We start from the raw sequence: 22,956 nt of genomic DNA, 5'->3' as shown, positions 1-22,956 counted from the left end.
CCTAGAATACTCTTTCTTCAGTAAGCAGACCTATCTACAGCCTCATTCCTCAACAACTCCCCTCCCATTATCTGAGCCTTTGCCTAGAGCCCTTCCTACACATGAACTAGGCAACTATCTTCTTCCCTCTGCAGCAAATTTTACAATTAATTGAAGACTCCCTCAGGAAGTATTCCCTGATGATTATGACTGTTCTTCACTGTACTGTCAGTAATTGTTACAGTAATTGTTACAGGATGATAAAATGAGGAGGGGGGAGTGAGAGGAGGTGGAAGGTGGGAAGGGGTCACTACAGATGCTATCTTAATAGGCAGATCTTTCCTTAGGACTCTGCTTAATATAAAGACATCAAAGGGAGTAAGGAAATTTAAGTATCAATAGAATGAATTAACAAAGAGATGTATTAACAGTGACACCTAACATTTTTCAGACACCTACTATGTGGCAAGTGTAATAGCAGATGCCTCTGACCTTACTTTACCAAAGAGGAAAACAGAGGCTACACAAGAGGGTACTTTACTTGCTAAGGTTATGGAAATATTAAGCAGATGAACCTGGTCTAATTCCAAAATCTGTGCTCTTTCACCATGTCAAACTAGGGCCTCTGCCTCAAAACAGAAGCTGAGGGGAACACACTGGTGGTTAGGGAGAACAGTCCTACAGCTAACGATTTAATCTATGGGGTTCTAGTCAGCTCCAGGAGAAAATAAAGCCTTTCATCTGGAGGAAGCACAAGCCTGGCCCTCCTCTACAAATACACACACACACGGGGAAGTAACCCAAGGCTGCCAGCCATTTCAGTTCCAACTCAAGGAAGTACTGGGGATGAAGGAATTCCTTGGCTGCTAGAACCCCACCCACTGCCAAGGGAATAAGGTCTCTTCCTGAAATGGTTGCTCTCTCTCATTCTCGCTCTGCCACAAAGAGCCAGAGGTAACCTGTTTATGCTCTCCTGCTATCCCGATAAGGGAAAGCCTGGAAAGAAGAACTGAGGGCAGCTCAGCACCAAGTGTACCAGTTTTAACATCTGTGTTTCATAAGGCTGGTAAGAAAAACGGCAAAATAGCATTGTTTTTCCTGCATGGTCTTATTTCTCTTCAGACAGCTGATGTTTTTAAAATACCCACTATACCTATGTAGTACCTAAATGACATCCATTCTACTTTCTGAGTAGAAACTTAGTTATCAATCAGGTTAAGAAAGAAATAATACAGCTACTGATATTATTAATCAAAACAGAGATGTCTGAAATCTGGGGGGGGGGGGACAAACTTTGGCTATAAAATAATAGCTACTAGTAATGGCAACTTGGATCACAAAGTCAACAACACTGAACTTGAAAGAAATGGCAGAGGCTTCTGGGAACGTTGCTCCTTTCTCAAGTTCAACATGTAAAACTTCAAGCTAACCACAGGCATAACACTCCTGACTGCCCAATAAAGCACAGTGTGAACAAACTACACAGTCCTGGAATAGACTAACTAGAGTTTCTCTATGTGGTAGCAAGCATGTAAGGTAGATATCATTCTCAACTGCTCCAAAGAAACTACTCTTATTGAAATCTCCGGGAATAAGCAATGAGATCCTGCTGTATAGCACTGGGAACTACTATCCAGTCACTTGTGATGGAGGATAATGTGAGAAAAAAGAATGTATATATGTATGTGTGACTGGATCACTCTGCTGTATAGTAGAAAATTGACAGAACACTGTAAACCAACTATAATGGAAAAAATAAAAATCATTTAAAAAAAAAAGAAAAGAAAAAGAAATCTCCGGGAGTTCCTGTTGTGGCTCAGCAGAAATGAATCCAACTAGTATCCATGAGGATGCAGGTTCGATTCCTGGCCTCGCTCACTGGGTTATGGATCCAGTGTTGCTGTGGTGTAGGCAGGCACCTGCAGCTCTGTTCGACCCCTAGCCTGGGAACTTCCACATGCTGCACCTGCGGCCCGAGAAAAGAAAGGGAGGGAGGGAGAAAGGCAGGGAGAAATCTCCAATGGCTACCATGTCTCTAAAACCAACGTTTAGTAGGTTGAATAATGGCCACCCAAAGATATCAAATCCTAATCCCTGGAAGCTGTAATCCCTGGAATTTATCTTACTTAGAAAAAAGGGTTAGGGTTAGGGTTTTGCAGATGAATTACGCTCAAGATTTCGAGCTTACTCTGTAATGACGAGGTGAGCTCGTTAATACAGGGTTAGGGCTTTGCAGATGAATTACGCTAAAGATTTCGAGCTTACTCTGTATTAACAAGGTGAGTTCTAAATGGCATTACAAGTATTTTTGTGAGAGTCAAAGGGAGTTTGGAAAGACACACAGAGGGGAAGGCAATGTGAAGATGTAGGAAGATATTGGCGGAATGTAGTCCATTACATACTAATACTACAATTTATATAGTTACTTTCTTACTGTTCAATGTTTAATCTTTGCTGCAGATTTTTTTTCTATCATAAATACTGCTATAATGAGCATTTTTTGGACATAAATCTTTGGTCATAAATCTCTAGCTGAATATCCTTCTTTAAAACTGACTCTGAGAGAGTCCCCATTGTGGCTCAGTGATAACGAACTCAACCAGTATCCTTAAGGATGAAGGTTTGATCCCTGGCCTTGCTCAGCAGGTTTAGGATCTATTGTTGCCATGAGCTAAGGTGGATACCACGTTGCTGTGGCTGTGGGGTAGGCCGGCAGCTGCAGCTCCAATTCAACCCCTAGCCTAGAAACTTTCATATGCTGCAGGTGTGGCCCTAAAAAAACCCAAAAAAACAAACAAACAAAAAAAAAAACTGACTCCAAGAAGGAGAACTACTAAAATGAAAAGGTATGATTTTGCTAAGTACTGCCAGATTATTTCCCAGGTAAGTTCTGCCAATTTACACTCTCATTAAAAGCATCTGAAAGTACTTTTTTAAATACACTCTCACCAACATTAAGTACTATTAATTGTCTCAAGAAACTGATAGAACATTCTTAATTTCTGAGAATGCTAGAAACAGTTTTCATATTTTATCATTCATTAAACACTACTACCTCTTGCCACCCAGGAAAACACACACATACCAGGTCCCTCCCCAAAATATCATAATACAAATAGGGAAACTAAAACCAATTACGTCACCATGTCAGTGAGGAAGAAAATGAGGCACAAGAAAGATAAAAAAGAGTCAAAAGGAAAAAAATAACGGTACCAATACATAAATATGCCAACCTATTCCAGCCTAATGTCCCTTAGTTTCTCTAGGTTAGGCGTGGATTACAAAATGTTTAAAAATCTTGACTACCAAGGGAATTCTTTTTTTTTTTTTGTCTTTTTGTTGTTGCTATTTCTTGGGCCGCTCCCGCGGCATATGGAGGTTCCCAGGCTAGGGGTTGAATCGGAGCTGTAGCCACCGGCCTACGCCAGAGCCACAGCAACGCGGGATCCGAGCCGCGTCTGCAACCTACACCACAGCTCACAGCAACGCCGGATCATTAACCCACTGAGCAAGGGCAGGGACCGAACCCGCAACCTCATGGTTCCTAGTCGGATTCGTTAACCACTGCGCCACAACGGGAACTCCCCAAGGGAATTCTTAATGAAGAGACTCAATCTGTAAAAATCAACTTGTCACATTTCCTAATGCAATCTTTTTTAATTTCCCAGAGGAAGGAGAGGAAGATGAGGAGAGATGGGCAGGGCTATGTATGTATGTGCAAACAATGAGAAGGAAAAACAAACCACAATGCCTCCTCCACTCTAAAAATCATTCCTGTCACCTTAGAAGTAAGATTAGATGATTAAAGACTAGTAACAATATGTGTGCCACCTCATACACTTACAACCAGAAAGTCTAACTTCCTACAACAGCTAGGTAACAGCAAACAACTCTACTAAATCATCACTCTTGCTCACTCCAGGCAAACAAGAGGGCCAGTTCAAAAAGGTGAAATCCTAGCTAGCAATGACAAAGGAGGCTTTCAACAGTGCATCCAGTCTGTCTGAACTGTTACACATCACTCTAAATCATTCAGACAATGTCTGCAAAGTTTTCTTTTTAAGAGAATATTGTAAAGGAAAAGATAAAATCGTTAATAAGGCAGATTAGTTTCTAGAATGTAGCAATAAGAATTATGCTACTTTAAAAGCTAATTTCTTTCTTTTTTTTGCCTTTTCCAGGGCCGCTCCCATGGCATATGGAGGTTCCTAGGGAAGGGGTCAGATCGAAGCTGTAGCCGCCAGCCTACGCCACAGCCACAGCAACACCAGATCCGAGCCATGTCTGCGACCTACACAACAGCTCACGGCAAAGCCGGATCCTTAACCCACTGGGCAAGTGCAGGGATCGAACCCACAACTTCAGAGTTCCTAGTCAGATTCGTTAACCACTGCGCCACGATGGGAACTCCTAAAAGCTAATTTCAATGTAATAATTTAGATTTCAGGTAGAGAACTGTAATGAACAGACTCTTAACATTTTATACCCAAATTCAAGGACAGTTAGGACACAGCATATGTCTCTGGTTTTATGTGTTCTAAGTCCCTGCGCTAAAAAGATACACAGATGTAAAACAAGTTCATATTTTCATCTGTGGCCCTGTACACATTACTGAAAGTTCAGACTAGCACTATCTAACAAGTAAAACAAGATTAGGCATGACGACCAATAAAGAAGTAAAAAGAGTAAAACTTAAAATATGTGGAGTTCCTGCCTCGGCACAATGGGATAGGTGGCATCTTGGGATGTGGGTTTGTTCCCCGGCCAGCACAGTGGGTTAAGGATCCAGCACTGCCGCAGCTGCAGCTTAAAGTCACAGCAGTGGCACCAATCTCTGGCCCAGAAACTCCACATGCCATAGAGCAGCCAAAAATGACACCCCTCCTAAAAAAAAAGTAAAGCCCTTATAGAAAAGCAGGAGGAAAAACAAAAACAAAAACAATGAATTGAATAAAAATGCCTAATACTTTTTCCAGGTAAGACAAACTTAATGACACTATCGATTCTAGCATGCATTGTATATAGTAACTGCAGCTGTCTTGCCATGTATGCCCAAACATAAAGAAAGGTTTTCTTCCCTAAAATTACCCTTCAAGAAGCAAGAACTGGTTTATAATTCAATCCTTACTTTTGAGATAGAGACCAATGACTTTATACTACATATCAACAAGAGAGAAAGAAAAAGAGAGACCTCAAAACCTAGAGGTGAAAACTCCAGGCCTGCAGTCATGCCCAAAGGAATGTCATTTGGGATTCCGAAGAGGAAGACTGTTAATGGAATCAAACTCCCAAAGACATCCATCCAGTCAGAGTCTGTGAAAGGGGCGAGAGAGTGAAGTTCTCATCTCTGGGCATAAACACTGAAGTCTGGAAAAACATCAGACAACACCAGTGCTGGATGCTTTGCCAAAGTTACTAAACCAAACAAGTTTTGAAAGGGGGTAAAATATAGTTTTCAACACAGATTAAATACTATTTCTAGAGTATGATCTCATGATTACAGAAGTGGTAGTAGCTGCCACTGAAAAAAGCCTTTGAAGATCATGTAGAAAGTAATGCAATAGAAGTTTTAGAAAGTTAGGAAGATCATAAATAACATCAAAATGACGGCAACTCTAATGCTATATGAATGAATTCTTGTGACTTCAGATGACATTCTCAGAAAGCAACATTTACAGGTGTTTAAAGTGCTCTGTCTCAACTTGTAAGGAAATGAATAACTGAAAAAGTATGGTCAGTGACCTTAAATATGGTTTTAATAAATAAATATTAAAGACATTCATAGCTATGAAGATGTGGAGCATTCAAATAAATTCCTCATAAAATGAGTGTGGAACAGTAGTATTTTAAATGTACATTAGGAGTGTGTTCAAATGCATATAATTTGATAATATAACCTACCATCCTAAATATGCATGTACAGTTATTACTAGGGTAAACTGAAAAGAGAATACACGAAATCTATTTTTTTTTACAACTGCATGTAAATCTAAATTATCTCAAAATGAAAAAGTTAAAGATTTTTTAAAATACATATGTAATTAATACTTTAATTAACTATTTAAATTTTTAATTAGTTAATCTATAACCCTAAGAGTTTCTATATTCATGTTAACCAAAACACATCTTTTTCTTATTGAAAAGCTGGAGGAATGCCTTGTATGTGGGTCTCTTTGTTTGCAAATATATATAATATTTTGGAAAATTCAAATGCTATATTAGAGTAAAACTAATGCTCAGCAGAATTCACTTTTGTAGGAGAGAAAATGGGGGGAGGGGAGATCCTAAGTCCCACTACCTAAATAAACAGAAACAGACTCACAAGACACAGAGAACAGACCTGTGGCTGCCAAGAGGGAGAGAGGGAGTGGGGTCAACTGGGAGTTTGGGGGTAGTCAATGGAAACTATTACATTTAGAATAGATAAGGAATGAAGTCCTACTGTAAAGAACAGGGAACTATATCTTATCTCTTGGGATAGACCATGATGGAAGATTATGTAAGAAAAGGAATGTATGTATCTGGATGACTGGATCTTTTTGCTGTATAGCAGAAATTGGTACAACATTGTAAATCAACTATAATCTATTAAAAAATTTATAAAAAATAAACTTCTCACCTGAGTTATTCCTATCCATTTTATTAAAGTTTTTTAGACTTGTACATCAAAGGAATGTACTTTCCGGAGTGATACAAGTGTTCTATATCTTAATCTGGGTGGTGATTACATAAGTGGATACATGTGCTTAAATTCATATATATTATACACATAAGATTATACACCCAAGATGTGCATTTTACTACATATATAGTTCAATAAAGCACTACTAGTACAAAAAATAATTCTTAAAATTCTCTACTACATTAAGTACTACTGGTTCATCACAAACGGAATTCTTTGTGTTGCTATGAAAACAACACACAGAGAATTCCCAACCATGTGGTACAGGAATAACTATCTGAGAATTAAACTGAGAACAGAAAATTTAAGAGCGCTAACAATGAGGTATTCCCTGTTCTTATTCTTCTCCTGGCTAGCCATGCCCGCTGCTGCAAATAGGGTTAGGAGACACTACATTTATGGGGGTCAGAGTGTTTTCACCTAAATGGTGGTCAAAATAATTAAATGGTTATGGAACTTCTGTAATGGGTTAATAACTAAAGAACCACTTCTTCTAAGGAATAATACTGAGGCTTGCATTTTCCATCATTTTTGCAACCATCATTACATAAAAACTATTTTAGAATTATATATGTACATATTATATATGTCTTATATATTACATAGGACAGCTACCCAAGTGGCAAATATTTCTGCTTCACACTGGTGAAGTGTACATTTATCTGCTCTTATGATAATTTAAGCTTGCAAAAGAGGCATTCAGTATTGATTTTTATGGAAAATATGATCAAATACAGGATAATTTTAATAAAAGATGAAAACTAAACCTAACACATTATTATTATATCTTTATCAGAAAATGAGAAATAAACCTGGGAGATGAGGGAGTTACAAGGGTCCAAGTTACAAAGTTGAAGAGGTTAGCATGGGTAGGCTATAAGGCTAAGAAAGAAAAGCACAAGGTGCTTCTAGCAGCTGGAAAACATCCAAGTGAAAAGACATCTACAAGAGGCAACATTTCAGTTCATGTCAATCAGCTAAGAGGCAAGTACCTACAGCTTATCTACTAAACAAGGAGGAGAAAGTAATAGCCAGCAACACAGTCACAAGAAAAATGTGAAAGTAATATCCAGCAACATACAATCATAAGAAAAATTTAAATGTGCAATTATGTCACTGGCATCAAAAAATGTCTTTAGAACTTCAAAGCAATATCCATTTGTTCAAATTCCAAACATTTCATATATTCCATCAGTCTACCAGGATATTCTTGTGGAGGCTGGGTGAAAGGATTGGGATACAACTTCCTTGAATCTAGATGAGAAATGGATGAAAGGCAATAGCGAAAAAGAAACTCTCTTATTCCCAGTCCAATGCTCACTGAAAAGGAAGTAAAATTTAAAGTTTAAAATTTTCATTTTCTGTTTTAGTCATTCACCACAAAATACAAGATTACCTAAAGTCTGCAAAAGAAAATTCTCCATGTAATCAACCTGAGCAGTTATAACCCCCAGCAGAAAAAGACAAAGAGCTAGAAGGAAACTCAATAGTACATCTTTTCTGTCTCTGCCTCCATAAAACTCAATCTAAAGTATCCCTGTTCTATAACCACAAGAGATTCCACTGCTTCATTTTGTGTCATATTCCATTGCCTCCCAAATGTCAACACCATTAATATCTAACATCTTACTTTATAGCCTTCCTACTACTGTAAACGCCTTAATATAATCTTGTCATAAGACTGAAAACACAGGGTGCCACAGGGGTTAAGTGCTAAGAGCCGTGACCTAGAAGGGAAAGAGCCTGGCCTGAATGTGTGACCTGAGGTTTAGGATTTTCTCAACCATTAAAATAAAATGGGTTCTTTATATCAGTGACTTCTGACATACTGTGACTCTATGATCATGCAATAATATAATCATATAATCTATTAAGAGAACTACTAAACTCTCCATTATTTTTATGCTTAATATCCACTAAAACCTTCTGATAGGGATGATTTCCTAATTTTTCAGTTTTCTCACTCTGGAACATTTTCCTGAGATCTTCATTTAATGTGAAGGTATGGTCCTGTGATTTAAGTGTCATTCCAATTATATGACTTGTTATCAGTGGTTTTAAATGCAAAGGCATCACTGGCTCTTATTTATTAACTGGTTTTCTTACCACCTTGGGATTGTTTGTATTACCACTGATACAAATTCGATCCCACCACCATACTGAATTTCCACAGCTGTTTATCTACTTTCTTTAAGAAAATTATCTTGCTTTGAAACTATTAAACGCCATATCGTGTATATTCACTAACTTGTCTAAAATATCAGATATTCTGAATTTTAATTCAGTTGTCTACTGAACCACCTATCCCATCCACCTTAATGCCCTTCAAAAACGTAATGAATATATTCTGCGTGTCACATCTAAGACTGTGCTGGAAATATTAGAAGCTCAGGATCCATCTGAAAGAATTCAACTTAGAGTACATGACTCCCCTCCCAAGACCTATGCTAAGGTATGGCTGAATTGTTCTAAGAAGAACTTGGTAATCATGGGTGAGTCTATCTTCTCGGCCATACAATTTGCCACCTCTCACAAATATATGCTACCTAAACCATCGTAAGAAAACCAAGATGGAAAGCTGTAATCTAGCAGGAAACAAACCCACAACAAATAACCTGCAGCATGCCCTAAGAGGGTGAGTCCCTAGGAGCAGTATCTTCTCCAAAGAATATAGCGGTTTTCTTGTCGAGACTCCACTAAACTGGCTCTATTAACCTATGCTCCTAAGACTCTCCAAAAACAGACTAATAGGCCAAATACTCTTTCAGTCAGCAGAGCTATTTTCCAATATAGCTCAATCATCTGAGCTGAATGTTTATAAAGAACCAGTTTATTTTTTTGTCTATGCCTTATATTTTTGCCTATTTTGCTTGTGGCTGTGATCACATGGTTTGGTTACTACCTAAACCAGTAAGTACAAGAAAACATTATTTCTACGATATTTATGTTGAATACTTTGAAGCAATTAAAAGACATAGTGCTATTTAAAAAAAAAAAAAAAAAGGGAGTTCCCATCGTGGCGCAGTGGTTAACGAATCCGACTAGGAACCATGAGGTTGCGGGTTCGGTCCCTGCCCTTGCTTAGTGGGTTAACGATCCGGCGTTGCTGTGAGCTGTGGTGTAGGCTGCAGACGCGGCCTGGATCGCGTTGCTGTGGCTCTGGTGTAGGCCAGCGGCTACAGCTCCGATTCGACCCCTAGCCTGGGAACCTCCATATGCCACAGAAGCGGCCCAAAGAAATAGCAAAAAAAAAAAAAAAAAGAATGCTGAATGCTGCCAGATTAAGCATAAGCAAGACAACTTCAAGACTGAGGAACAAATCACAGAAATCTGAAGAGTGTCCTCAGATTGCTTTACAAATATCTTTAGAATCTCATCCCATTAATGAGATCAAAACTGGATGTTAATTAACAAACATTTATCTAGGCATTCATGTGCCATGTGCCAGCAAGGCTAAATGAGTTCACCATTTTATTACACAGTCTATGTTTCACAATTGCTAGCTCATTGCTTTTATCCTCTGCATTCTTCACATAGGAAAAGTGAAGCACAGAGAAGTTTAAGTAATTTGCCTAAATTCAAATTCTAGTATGAGGCCAAGTAAGGGTTCCCACCAAGAAGGCCATTTCCAGAGGCCATAAGCTAAGCTATCACAAATGACAGATTGTGTGATTTACACAAGAAAAAAGTGTATAGCTCTCAAATCAGTTCACTGATATGCAAAGAAAAAGTCTCAAGCCTACCACCGAAAAATAAAACACACACACACACGTATTTAAAATTAAACTGTTATTTTTCAGGATTCCATACTTTAAACACATTTTTCTTTTCATTTACCTATCAATCTCATTCGAATAAGAGATTTCTGGTATACATTTCCCATGGTGTGGGGCAAGTCAGTCACAAACCAGAATGACAGAGTAAATAACATTAATTACTGATATTACCAACATATCATATTCTCTTTTCCCAGAAAAAGAAAGAAAAATATTAACAGGCTTATATGTATCATTCTGAGATTCTACCTATGATTAATCAGTACCCTTAATACAAGCAGTTTTAGGGACACAAAGAGGACAAAATAAAGCAATTCTACCAAAATCTTAAAAAAAAATTGCAGGAGGTCCCATCGTGGCACAGTGGAAATGAATCCGACTAGTAACCATGAGGTTGCAGGTTCGATCCCTGGCCTCATTCAAGGGGTTAAGGATCCGGCGTTGCTGTGAGCTGTGGTATAGGATAGCAGCTACAGCTCTGATTAGACCCCTAGCCTGGGAACCTCCATATGCCACGGGTGCAGCCCTAAAAAGACAAAAGACAAATAAAATAAAATAAAAATTACAGAGAAAAAGAAACTCTTGCTGAAATCTTAATACTCATAAATAATTACATCTGGTTTGGGGAGGGTGAATTGGTGATATATAAGTTTATTTACTTTAGAGAAAGTGCTCTATCTTACTAGATTTCATTAATTTCTCTACTGTCTTACAGAGTACTAAGTTTCTATCAAATACCAAAAGCAAACTCTAAAACATAAAGTTCATCTCCATACCTTACATACTAAAAATATACATACAATAAATTCTTCTTTGAAACTATAAGTATAAACAATTAATAAGCCAGGTAGACATCTGAAATATATTTATCCGAGCATAGAAATCTAGAGAAGACAATGCAAACAAAATACCTTCTGAACTATTCAGCCAAAGAAGTTAATTTTTTAAAGCGTTCTATGCATGCAATACCCTCCCACCAATGGAGTATTTATTTCAAGCTATAGATGCTGAAACCATTAGGTAAAAAAGGTTACTGAAGAACAAGATATCATAGAGTCTCAAAGTTTCACCCTAAAAATCAGTAAATACAAAAGGTCTTATCTTTAGAATCTGACAGTCAGTGCCTTAACTAAGTGACCATATTTACAAATTTGTTCAAGTAAGGAGACAACCTGACATTATGTTCATCCCAATACATTGTAAACTTATGCTTTAAACTGAAATATCTAAGGTGTCTTTAATTCCAATCTTTACCTCGTTTTTACTTAATCACTAGTATATAAAAAAGTACACAACCTCACCTACTAGATAACCTTGCCAAAAACATTTAACTTAAAACAAATCATGAGAAAGCAATGAGACAAATCTAAAAGGTGGAACAGCTGGCCTACATTCTTCTAAACCTCACTGACATGAAAAACAGAAGAAGAAGAACTATTCTGTATTAAAAGAGACTAAGAGGAGTTCCCGTTGTGGCGCAGTGGAAACAAATCCAACTAGTAAACATGAGGTTGCAGGTTCAATCCCTGGCCTTTTTAGTGGGTTAAGGATCCAGCAGTGCTGTGGCTGTGGCGTAGGTCGGCAGCTGTAGCTCCAATTTTGACCCCTAGCTTGGGAACCTCCATATGCTGTGGGTGCGGCCTTAAAAAGCAAAAAAAAAAAAAAAAGAGAGAGACTAAGGTAAGTAACCAAATATAATCTATAAAATCACTTTTGGGGAGTTCCCGTCATGGCACAGCAGAAACAAATCTGACTAGGAACCATGAAGTTGCAGGTTCGATCCCTGGCCTCACTCAGTGGGTTAAGGATCTGGCGTTGCCATGAGCTGTGCTATAGGTGAAGACGCAGCTCAGATCTGGCGTTGCTGTGGCTGTGGTGTAGGCAGGCAGCTCTAAGTCCAACTCAACCCCCACCCTGGGAACCTCCATATGCCGTGGGTGCAGCCCTAAAAAAGAACCCCCCCCAAAAAAAATCACTTTTGGATCCTGGGTTAGAAAAAAAAAGGGGTAAAAAAAGCTCTAGAAGATATTTTTAGAACAACTGGAGAAATTTTAATATGAATATAAATAGCTGATATGAAATTCTTGCTACTTTTTTTTGAGTCTGATGATACTATAGTTATATATGAGAGAGTGTGTCCTCATTCTTTTAAGAGTCATGCTGATACATTTTAGAAGCAAACTGCCATGAAACGTGCAAATGGTTCTGAAAAGGTATATTTAGAGAAAGAGGTAAAGCATGGGTAGCAAAGGTTAATAATCAGTGATTCCAGTGAAAAGTACATGTACCTTCAGTGTACTATTTATCTCAACCTTTCTATGGGGTTGAAAATTTTCAAAATAAAAAGCTGAAGGAGGATGTCTACATGAAGACTTACACAAGAACATTCATTATATAAAAGCCAGAAACTAGAAACAAGACAGATTCCCATTAAATGACAAATGGATAAATAAAATGGGATATTACCCATAGAATGGACTACTAATCAGTAACAAGAAGGAGCATGCTACAAATACATGCTACAACCTGGATGAACCTTAAAAATATTAATCTCAATGAAAAAAGCTAGCTTTCTACATATTAAGATGCCATTTATGTGAAACATCAAGAAAAGACAAATCAATAGAAATAGAAAACAGATCGGTTGTTGCCTGGATGTGAGCAGAGAAATTTACCCCTAAGAGTCATAAAGAAACTTTTCAGTGTAATGAAAATGTTCTAAAACTACTATGGTAATGGTGGTAGAACACTGTATCTTTATTAAAAATCAGGAAACTGTACAATTACAGTGAATGAATTTTATAGTAAGTAAATTATACCTCAATAAGACTGTAATAAAGAAGTTGGAAAAGAAACATTCCATAACCTAGAAAAACAATCAAAGTAAAACAATGACAATTTGGAAAGGAATAAATCTGGTTATCTGTTAGTATAGGTTGGAGGCAGGGAGTAAGAGATTAGGCTAAGCTATGTAAGTAAAGGAAATTACATTTCTATTTTAAAAACAGATGAAATAAAACATTCAATAAAATGCTACTTAAAAAGAACTATAACCCCTTATTGCTATATTTCCAAATAAGGTCCCCACCTAAACTATAATATATAAATTTTATAATCCAAGACTCTGCCTTCAACAAAAAAGACAAATGATCAAATCAAAAAATGGGCAAAGGACCCAGACAGACATTTCTCCAAAGATACACAAATGGTCAACAATCACATCGGGAAGATGTCTAATGTCTTTAGTTTCCAGCAAAACACAAACCAAAACCATAATGCCAATAAATTTGACATCCTAGAACAAATGGATAAATTCCTAGAAACAAACCTACCAAGATTAAATCACCAAGAAAGAGAAAATCTGAACAAACCAATGACTAATAATGAAACTGAATCAGTAATCAAAAACCTCACAACAAACAAAAGTCTAGGACTAGATGACTTTACCGGTGAATTCTACCAAACATTCAAAGAAGAATCAATACCAATCCTTCTCAAACTCTTCTCAAAAAGAGGAGAGGAAGCACTTCCAAATTCATTCTACAAAGCCAGCATTATCCTAATACCAAAACCAGACAAGGATGCCACAATAAAATAAAATTACAGGCCAATTCCTTGATGAACATAAATGCAAAATATCCTCAACAAAATATAAGCAAACCAAATCCAGCAATATATTAAAAGGATCATATACCATGATCAACTAGGATTTATTCTAGGATGCAAGGATGGTTCAACATCAGCCAATCAATGCGACGTACCACATTAATGAAACAAAGGATAAAAATCATATGATCACCATAGCAGATGCAGAAAAAGCATGACACAATTCAACATCCATTTACGATAAAAATTCTCAACAAAGTGGGCAAAGTGGATATAAAGAGAATATACTTCAATATAATAAAAGCCACATATGACAAGTCCACAACTAATATCATACACACAGTAAAAAGATAAAAGCTTTCCTCTAAGATCAGAAACAAGACAAGAATGATCATCCTCACAGTTTTAGTCAACATAACACTGGAAGGGTTTGAGGAATTAGGAAAGAAAAGACATCCAAGTCAGAAAGGAAGCTGTCTGCTACTATATGCGGACTTGATATTATATATAGAAAACCCTAAAGATTCCATTACAAACACACGCACACAACTTATTAGAATGAAAGAATTCAGTAAAGCTGCAGGGTACAAAAATCAGTATACAAAAATCTGCTGCATTTCTATGCACTAAGAAGAAACTATCAGAAAGGGAAATTAAGATAACAATTCCATTTATTATTTCATCAAAAAGAATAAAATACCTAGGAATAAATTTAATCAGGAGGTAAAAGACCTGTAACACTGAAAACTATAAGATACTGACGAGAGAAACTAAAAAAGACATAAATAAATGGAAAGATATTCTGTGTTCATAGATTGAAAGAATAACTCTGTTAAAACATGCATACTGGCTAGTCTACAGAATCAATGTAATTCTGGTCAAAACACCAATAGCATTCTTCATAGAAAAGGAACAATTATTAAAATTTGTGTGGAATCACAGACTCTGAATATCCAAAGCAACCTTGAGAAAGAAGAATAAAGCTGAAGGCATCCAGCTCCCTGGTTTCAAACTACACTACGAAGCTATAGAGATCAAAGCACTACGGTACTGGCATAAAAAGAGATACAGAGATCAATGAACAGAATACAGAGCCAAGAAACAAACCCACATATATATGGTCAATTAACTTATACAAAGAAGTCAAGAATATACAATGGGGAAAGGACAGTCTCTTCATTAAATGGTCCTGGGATCAGCCACACACAAAAGAACGAAACTGCACCCTTACCCTACATTATACCCAAAAACCAACTCAAAATGGATTGAAGGCTTATACATAAAACCAAAACCATAAAATCGCTGCCAGGGGACCGGGGGGGGGGGGGGGAAGAACAGGTAGTAAAGCTCCTTGACACAGGTCTTGATGATGATTTCTTGGAATCTGACCCCAAAAGCAACAAAAGCAAAAATAAACAAAGGGGACTACATCAAACTAAAAAGTTTCTGCACAGCAAAGGAAACCATCAACAAAATGAAAAGCCAACCTACTAAGTGGGAAAAAATATGTGCAAATGATATGACCAGTAAGTGGTTAATATCCAAAATATATAAATAGCACATAACTTAATATCACAAAAAAAAAAAACCTTATTTTAAAACAGGTAAGGGAGCTCCTACCATGGCACAGGAGGTTAAGAACCCAACTGCAGTGGCTCAGGTCACTGCAGAGATTGCGGGTATCATCCCCAGCTTGGTGCCGTGGGTTAAAAGATCCAGTGCTGCCAGCCTGGATTCAATCCCTGGCCCAGGAACCTCCCATATGCCACAGGAGTGGCCATAAAAATAAAATTTAAAAAAACAAAAACGGGAATTCCTGTTGCAGCTCAGCAGGTTAAAAACCCAACATATGGAGTCCCCATTGTGGCTCAGCAGGTTAAGAACCAACTGGTATCCATGAGGATGTAGGTTTAATCCCTGGCCTTGCTCAGTGGGTTAGGGATCCAGTGTTACCTCGAGCTCGAGCTATGGTATAGGCCACAAATGCAGTTCAGAGCTGGTGTTGCTGTGGTTGTGGTGTAGGCTGGGAGCTGCAGTTCTGATTCTACCCCTAGTCCAGGAACTTCGTATGTTGCAGCTGTGGCCATAAAAAGAAAAAAAAAAAAAAAAAAAAAAAAAAACGCAAAAGATCTGAATAGACATTTATCCAATGAGACATACAGATGGCCAAGAGGTAGATGAAAAAAATGTTCCACATCGCTAATCATCAGGGAAATGTAAATCAAAACCGCAATGAGGAGTTCTTGTTGTGGCGCAGCGGAAACGAATCTAACTAGGAACCATGAGGTTGCGGGTTGGGATCCCTGGCCTCACTCAGTGGGTTAAGGATCTACGTCACTCACAGACCCAGCTCAGATCTGGCGTTGCTGTGGCTGTGAGTGACGTAGGCCAGAAGCTACAGCTCCGATTGTCTGACCCCTAGCCTGGGAACCTCCATATGCCACGGGTGCGGCCCTAAAAAGCAAAAAAAAAAAACCAAAAAACACAATGAGATACTACCTTACAGCTATTAAAATGCCTATTATCACAGAGACAATAACAATGCTGGCAAGGATCTGAAGTAACGGGAACCCTTGTATAGTCATTAAGAAGAGTACAGTGATTCATAAAATTTTTTAAAAAATGATCTGCTATATGATCCTGCAATTTCACTTCTGGGTATTTATTTAAAGAAAACAAAAATGCTAACTCAATCAGACATATGCACCCCCATGTTCACTGCATTATTTGCAATAGCCACAATATGGAAACAACCTAAGTGTCCAGCAATGACATAAAAAAGAAGTTTTACATATATATATATATATATATATATATATATATATATGTGCAGCACAACAGAATATATTATTCAGCCATTAAAAAAGAACAAAATTGTGCCACCTTCAACAACATGATAGACCTTGAGCGCATGCTAAATAAGTAAGTCAGAGAGAGATAAATATCCCATGATCTCACTTAGATGTGGAATCCAAAAAATCAAAAGCAAAAAAAAAAACCAAGCTCATAAGACTCGAAGAACAACAGATTGATGGTTGCCAGAGGTGAGTGACTGGAGGTTGGAGAAATGAGTGAAAGGGGCAAAAGGTACAAACTTCCAGTTGTAGAATAAGTAGTCATGAGGATGTAAAGAATAGCATGGCAACTATAGTTAATAATACTAAATTACATACTTGAAACTTGCCAAGTGAGATCTTAAAAGTTATCATCAAAAAAAAAATTTTTTGTAACTATGTAAGATAACAGTTGTTAGCTAGACTTATTGTGGTGATCACTTTGCAATGGATACAAACCGCATGGTGTACATCTGAAACGAAGTCTAACAACAAGAATAACAAAGCCTAACAACAAAACATAATGGGATATACTTCACACCTAATAGGATGGCTATAATTTTTTAAAGTTTTGGCCAGGAAATGGAGAAGTTTGAACCCTCACTCTCATGCACTGCTAGTGGGCCTGTAAGGTGGTACAGCCACCATGGAAAACAGTTTCTCAATTAAGATAAACATAGAATTAGCATATGAACCAGAAATTCTATTCATAGGCATTTATCAAAAAGAACTGCAAACAAAAACTTGTTCAAACAAAAACCTGCTCATGAATAGTACTGCACATGGCAGCACTATTCACAATCACCAAAAGGTTCAGAACTCAAATGTCCATCAACTGATGAATGAATAAACAAATTATGGTAAAAAACTATTCAATGGGTTATTATTCAGCCATAAAAGAAATGAAGTACAGGTACGTGCTGGAACACAAATGAACCTTAAAAACACACAAAGTGAAAGAAGCCAAACACAAATGGCCACAAACTGAATGATTTCACTAATACGTAATCACATAAAACAGGCAAATCCAGAAAAACAGAAAGCAGATTGGTGCTTGCCAAGGGCTGGGAACAGGGGGAAATAGGAAGTGACTGCTTAATGTGTACAGGTTTCCTTTTGGAGTAAGAAAATGTTCTGGAACTAGAGAGTAATGATGGTTGCACAACACCATGAATGTACTAAATGCCATTAAATGGTACCCTTTAAAATGGTTAAAAAAAAGATGTTTCTGTTATGTGTATTTCACAATTTTTTTTTAAAACTCTGCTTATGGGTATACAGTATATTTGACTTGAATTTAACTGCCACAATTTTCTACTTATTTTGGCTTTTAAGTATACCACAGATCACATAATAGCTATGCCATAAACTCTAACATTTGTTGAGCACTTACTACATGCAAGAACATACTACCAATTTTGTATTTTAATCTTAAAAATATCCATAAGGTAAGAGTTATTAATCCCATTTTATGTATAAGAAATGGTGAAGGGTCAGAGAAATGAGGTAATGAATATGAGACACATCTGGGATTAAAACCCCACCCTTTTTTTTGAAGTACAGTTAATTTACAATGTCATGTTAGTTTCTGGTGTACAGCAAAGTGATTCTGTACACACATTTATACATACTCTTAATCCCCAAATGCTAATCCCCCCTTCCCCTTTGGTGACTATAAATTTGTCTTCTATGTCTGTGAATCTGTTTCTATTTTGTAAATGTGTCACTTGTATCATATTTTAGATTCCACATATAAGTGATATCATGTGGTGTTTGTCTTCTTTCAGACTTCATTTACTAAGATAATCTCTAAATTTGTCAGTGTTGCTGCAAATGGCAGTATTTCATTCTTTATGACTAATATTCCATAGTGTGTGTGCACCCGTGCACACTATGTATATGTGTATATACACACACACCCCACATCTTCTTTATCCATTCATCTGTCAATGGACAGTTAGGTTGCTTCTATATCTTGGCTAATGTAAACAGTGCTGCTATGAACATTGAAGTACATGTATCTTTACAATTTAGAGTTTTCTCTGGATATATGCCTAGGAGAAGAATCATATGCTAACTCTATTCTTAGTTTTTTAAGGAACCTCCATACTGTCTTCCATAGTGACTACACCAATTTACATCCCCACGACAGCGTAGGAAGGTTCCCTTTTCTCCACACCCTCTCCATCATTTATTATTTGTAGACTTTCTAACGATGGCCATTCTGACCAGTCAAACCCTAACATTTTTAAGATTAATTCAAATATAAAAGGATGAGAATAAACTGAATGATTTCTAAGGCACCTTTTAGTAATGCAAATCTATGAATATGCCACAGGAAAAAAATAAAACCATATCCTTCCCCAAACTGTCCTGATAGTAGCTTTCTAGCAAAATACACTGACAGAAAGTCAACACTAAACATAAATGACCTTCGGTATGACATAAACTAGCACTGCTTTCCCTTTCACCGCATAAGACCAAGCATGAATTACTATGCTGGTTATTGTTTACAGAGAACCCAAAAGGTCCAGGGTAACTGTCACCACTCATTTTGAAGTACATCACGAAGTGGTACGGGGAGACTAGCTATTTCTAAGCACCCAAGGAAATATAATTTCTTTACAATTTATATAACCAGTCCCCACCCCAAACCTAGTTAATCAAAATCTCCTAACTAATGCCTAAGAATCTTTATATTTTCTTAAAAAGCCCAGGTGGGCAGCCAAGTTTAGGAATTGCAACAGACAAGTAAGGGGAAAAAAATTTTTTTTTATCAAACAGAACATATAAGGCTGGTCCAATTAGTACTGATTTTTAGAGTACAGGAATACCAGACTTATTTATATAACCTGGTTACGATGTCAAATCTCTTTACTACACACATTTCAGAGCATATGGTTCTACCCAAAATATTCTTGAATCTTCCCATTTATCAGGATATTCAACATACCAAATTGTACCTATAATGCCTTTAAAATCTTTTATGGATTAATTCTAGCCACATACACATGTATATGTATTATGTATAGTATGCATGTGCTGACACATAAACACACACACATAACCTTAAAACATTTAGCAAGATGCCTGACAATCTAGCTTCAAGCAGTTTTCAAATAAACTACTACTCTTAAACATGGCCACTAATGTGAATTCTGCCTACTCTCAACTCCCTCCTATCTTACAAAAAAATCCAACAGATATTTAATGACACCCATATTATGTGCCAGGCACTGTGCTAGGTGCTGTGAACGCAGCCAAGAATAAGATAAATTCTCTCAACACTTATTATTAGCAGTGACATCAGTCATTAAGCAGGCTGCTACGGAAGTACCCACTCCTTTCCATCATTTTCCTTATTTTACTTTTAGATGTGAACATTATGCTTCATCCTTCCCTAGGGCATTATAGGATTCTCACTTTGTCATATCAATCCCTTTAAATTCCAATTTCCATTTTACATGGGGGAAATGTACACCCAAGCATCCTCTGTTACTATTTCAAAGCAATTGGAAAAATCCCAGAATCCACATTTCCATTGGGCTGAGACTTTCCAATATGCCTAATAATGATACTTTATGACCTAGAAGTTCCAATGAATTGGTAGTAAGAAAACACTGATCTGCTTCGGTGGCACTGTAATTGGAATGGTGATTAAATGCATCATGTTAAATTTACCCTGGGCCTTTTCCAGTGTGGCAAATATAAAATGAGCTATCAGCATCAGCAGAGCCTAAAACACTCTTTCCTTCAAAAATGATACCTCTCCTGCATGTCAAAGGTGCTATGTTTGAGCATCTCCACTAATAATGAGGAGGCATAACATGACAAGCTGTATACACCCATATAGGCTTCCACAGGATGTACACTGTCCAACATGGTTTATTGTATTTAGCAACTTGGGATAACCTTACGTATGTCAGAGCAGTGCATTTGCACCACTATAGTTAATGGTCTGTCAGCATTTCCATTATAAAGCAATTTTCAAAGGTTTATTGCTCTGCTGAAGAATTTGCTCTGAGCTGAAATTTGGCATTCCAGAAAAGCAAAAACCATAGCCTGTAGTTGTTTATTCCCTTCCAAGTAGGCCAAGTAGTTTGGGGGTTGGGGGGGGGGTGCGCGCGCACGTGCATTTTAAATTAATCTGGCCCTTTACTTCAGAATTTCCTCATACTGCCCTTTGGGAATACCCACAGAACAAAAACCTCACCCCTCACAAAAGTACTATTGCTTGGTAACAGGATCTAGCTACAGAGCACAAATTCCAACTTATTTATGGAAAACGAGTTTTTAAAAGCAACTTTTTTAATTCTGATAAACAATTACAAGTTTATAAACTTTAAAGATTCTACCGAGTTAAATTATTCATACTATTAGAGTACACCATCATTTACAGTAAAATCAATGAATAATTTTTAAATCCTCATCAAATGTTAAGCTTCTTTTTATACTTCTCATTCAAGAACCATGGCTACTAATGTGAATTTTGCCTACTCTCAACTCCCTCCTACCTTACAAGTTAAAAGGAATAAATTCTGTTAAGCAGGAGTTAAGTAGCAAGAAATGTTATACAGTAGACAGAAGAAGCCTGAAGGTAATTTAGAAAATTCAGAAAATGATGATCAGTGCCTGAATGACAAGACAAAGTTCAGAGAAAACAATTGTGGTTATCTAGAAGATTGGTATACTAGTAATAAACTAACAATTTTATCCAATCTCTGGAAACTGTTCTATTAGTCTGAAAGTCTGCCATAATATTTCATGCTTCAACCAAAGAAGAAATCAATTATTCTGGCATTTTGGTTTCTTTTTATTGAATCTAACTTGAAAGGCTAAATATTTACACTTTAAATTACAAGGTTTTTCAACTATATAGCTAATTACAATTCTGACACAACTCTACCCACTGAATAAATTAGTTATAAAAAACTTGGTTCTCTAAGCTTAAAAATTCTCCTTATGTACAAATAAAGACTCTCTAAAACTGGAGATTAGTGATCAAAGCAACCTTTTAAAAAAGAACACTTTTTAAAGTAATAATGACATTTGAAGCAACATGGATGGACCTAGAGATGACCATGCTAAGTGAAGTTAGTGAAAGACAAACATCCTATGATATCACTTAAATGAGAATCTTTAAAAAAGGATACAAATGAATTTATCTGCAGAACAGAAACAGACTCACAGATTTGAAAAGAAACTTACTGGTTATCAAAGGGGACAGGCGGTGGGGAGGGATGGACTTGGGGTTTGTGACTGGCATATGCACAACAAAGGTATATGGAATGACTGGCCAACAGGGACACGCTCTATAGCACGGGGAACTCTACTCATTATTCTGCGATAACCTACGTGGGAAAAGAATCTGAAAAAGAATGGATGTGTGTATATGTATAAGTGAAACACTTTTTTGTACAGCAGAAATTATCACAACATTGTAAAACAACTACACTTCAATAAAATGAAAAATTAAAATTAAAAAAACCCTCCACACCTAGAATGTACAGAAAAGGGTGGCAGGACTAAGCATTGGAGGACTCCAATATTTAGAACACTCAAAGAAGAAGCCATCAAAGAGAAGCATATGCATATATATATGCACCTAAACACACTGAAAAAATATCTGAAAGATACAGTAAAAAGTCTAAGGATAGATAGGCAAAGGGGCATATTTCACTTATGGTTGTGTTAACTTCTATAGAGCTTGAAAAATTTTCTGAAACAGATTAATATTTTACCTGAATACTGTATTTTAAATAAATGCTCAATAGATGATAAGATCAATATAAAATGGTTGTTAACATATATGTGTGTTGCTTATTCTATCACTTGAAGTATGTAATTTCTAAAAACTTGGATGGAGTTCCCGTCGTGGCACAGCGCTTAACAAATCCGACTAGGAACCATGAGGTTGCGGGTTCGGTCCCTGCCCTTGCTCAGTGGGTTAATGATCCGGCGTTGCCGTGAGCTGTGGCGTAGGTTGCAGATGTGGCTCGGATCCCGTGTTGCTGTGGCTCTGGCGTAGGCCAGTGGCTACAGCTCCGATTAGACCCCTAGCCTGGGAACCTCCACATGC

At 37.1% G+C, this 22,956-nt stretch overlaps 1 protein-coding gene across 1 annotated transcript in view; it reads right to left on the bottom strand.

Moving 5' to 3' along the window:
• ZFAND3 (zinc finger AN1-type containing 3) overlaps window positions 1-22,956 on the bottom strand; it is a 338,241-nt gene that overhangs the window by 218,639 nt on the left and 96,646 nt on the right. The window lies entirely within an intron of this gene.

This window comes from Phacochoerus africanus, chromosome 9 (genome assembly GCF_016906955.1).
Source record: "Phacochoerus africanus isolate WHEZ1 chromosome 9, ROS_Pafr_v1, whole genome shotgun sequence".
NCBI classification, from domain to species: Eukaryota; Metazoa; Chordata; class Mammalia; order Artiodactyla; family Suidae; genus Phacochoerus; species Phacochoerus africanus.
Note: the sequence above shows the minus strand (reverse complement) of the source record. Positions and strands in the feature narration are given on the sequence as shown.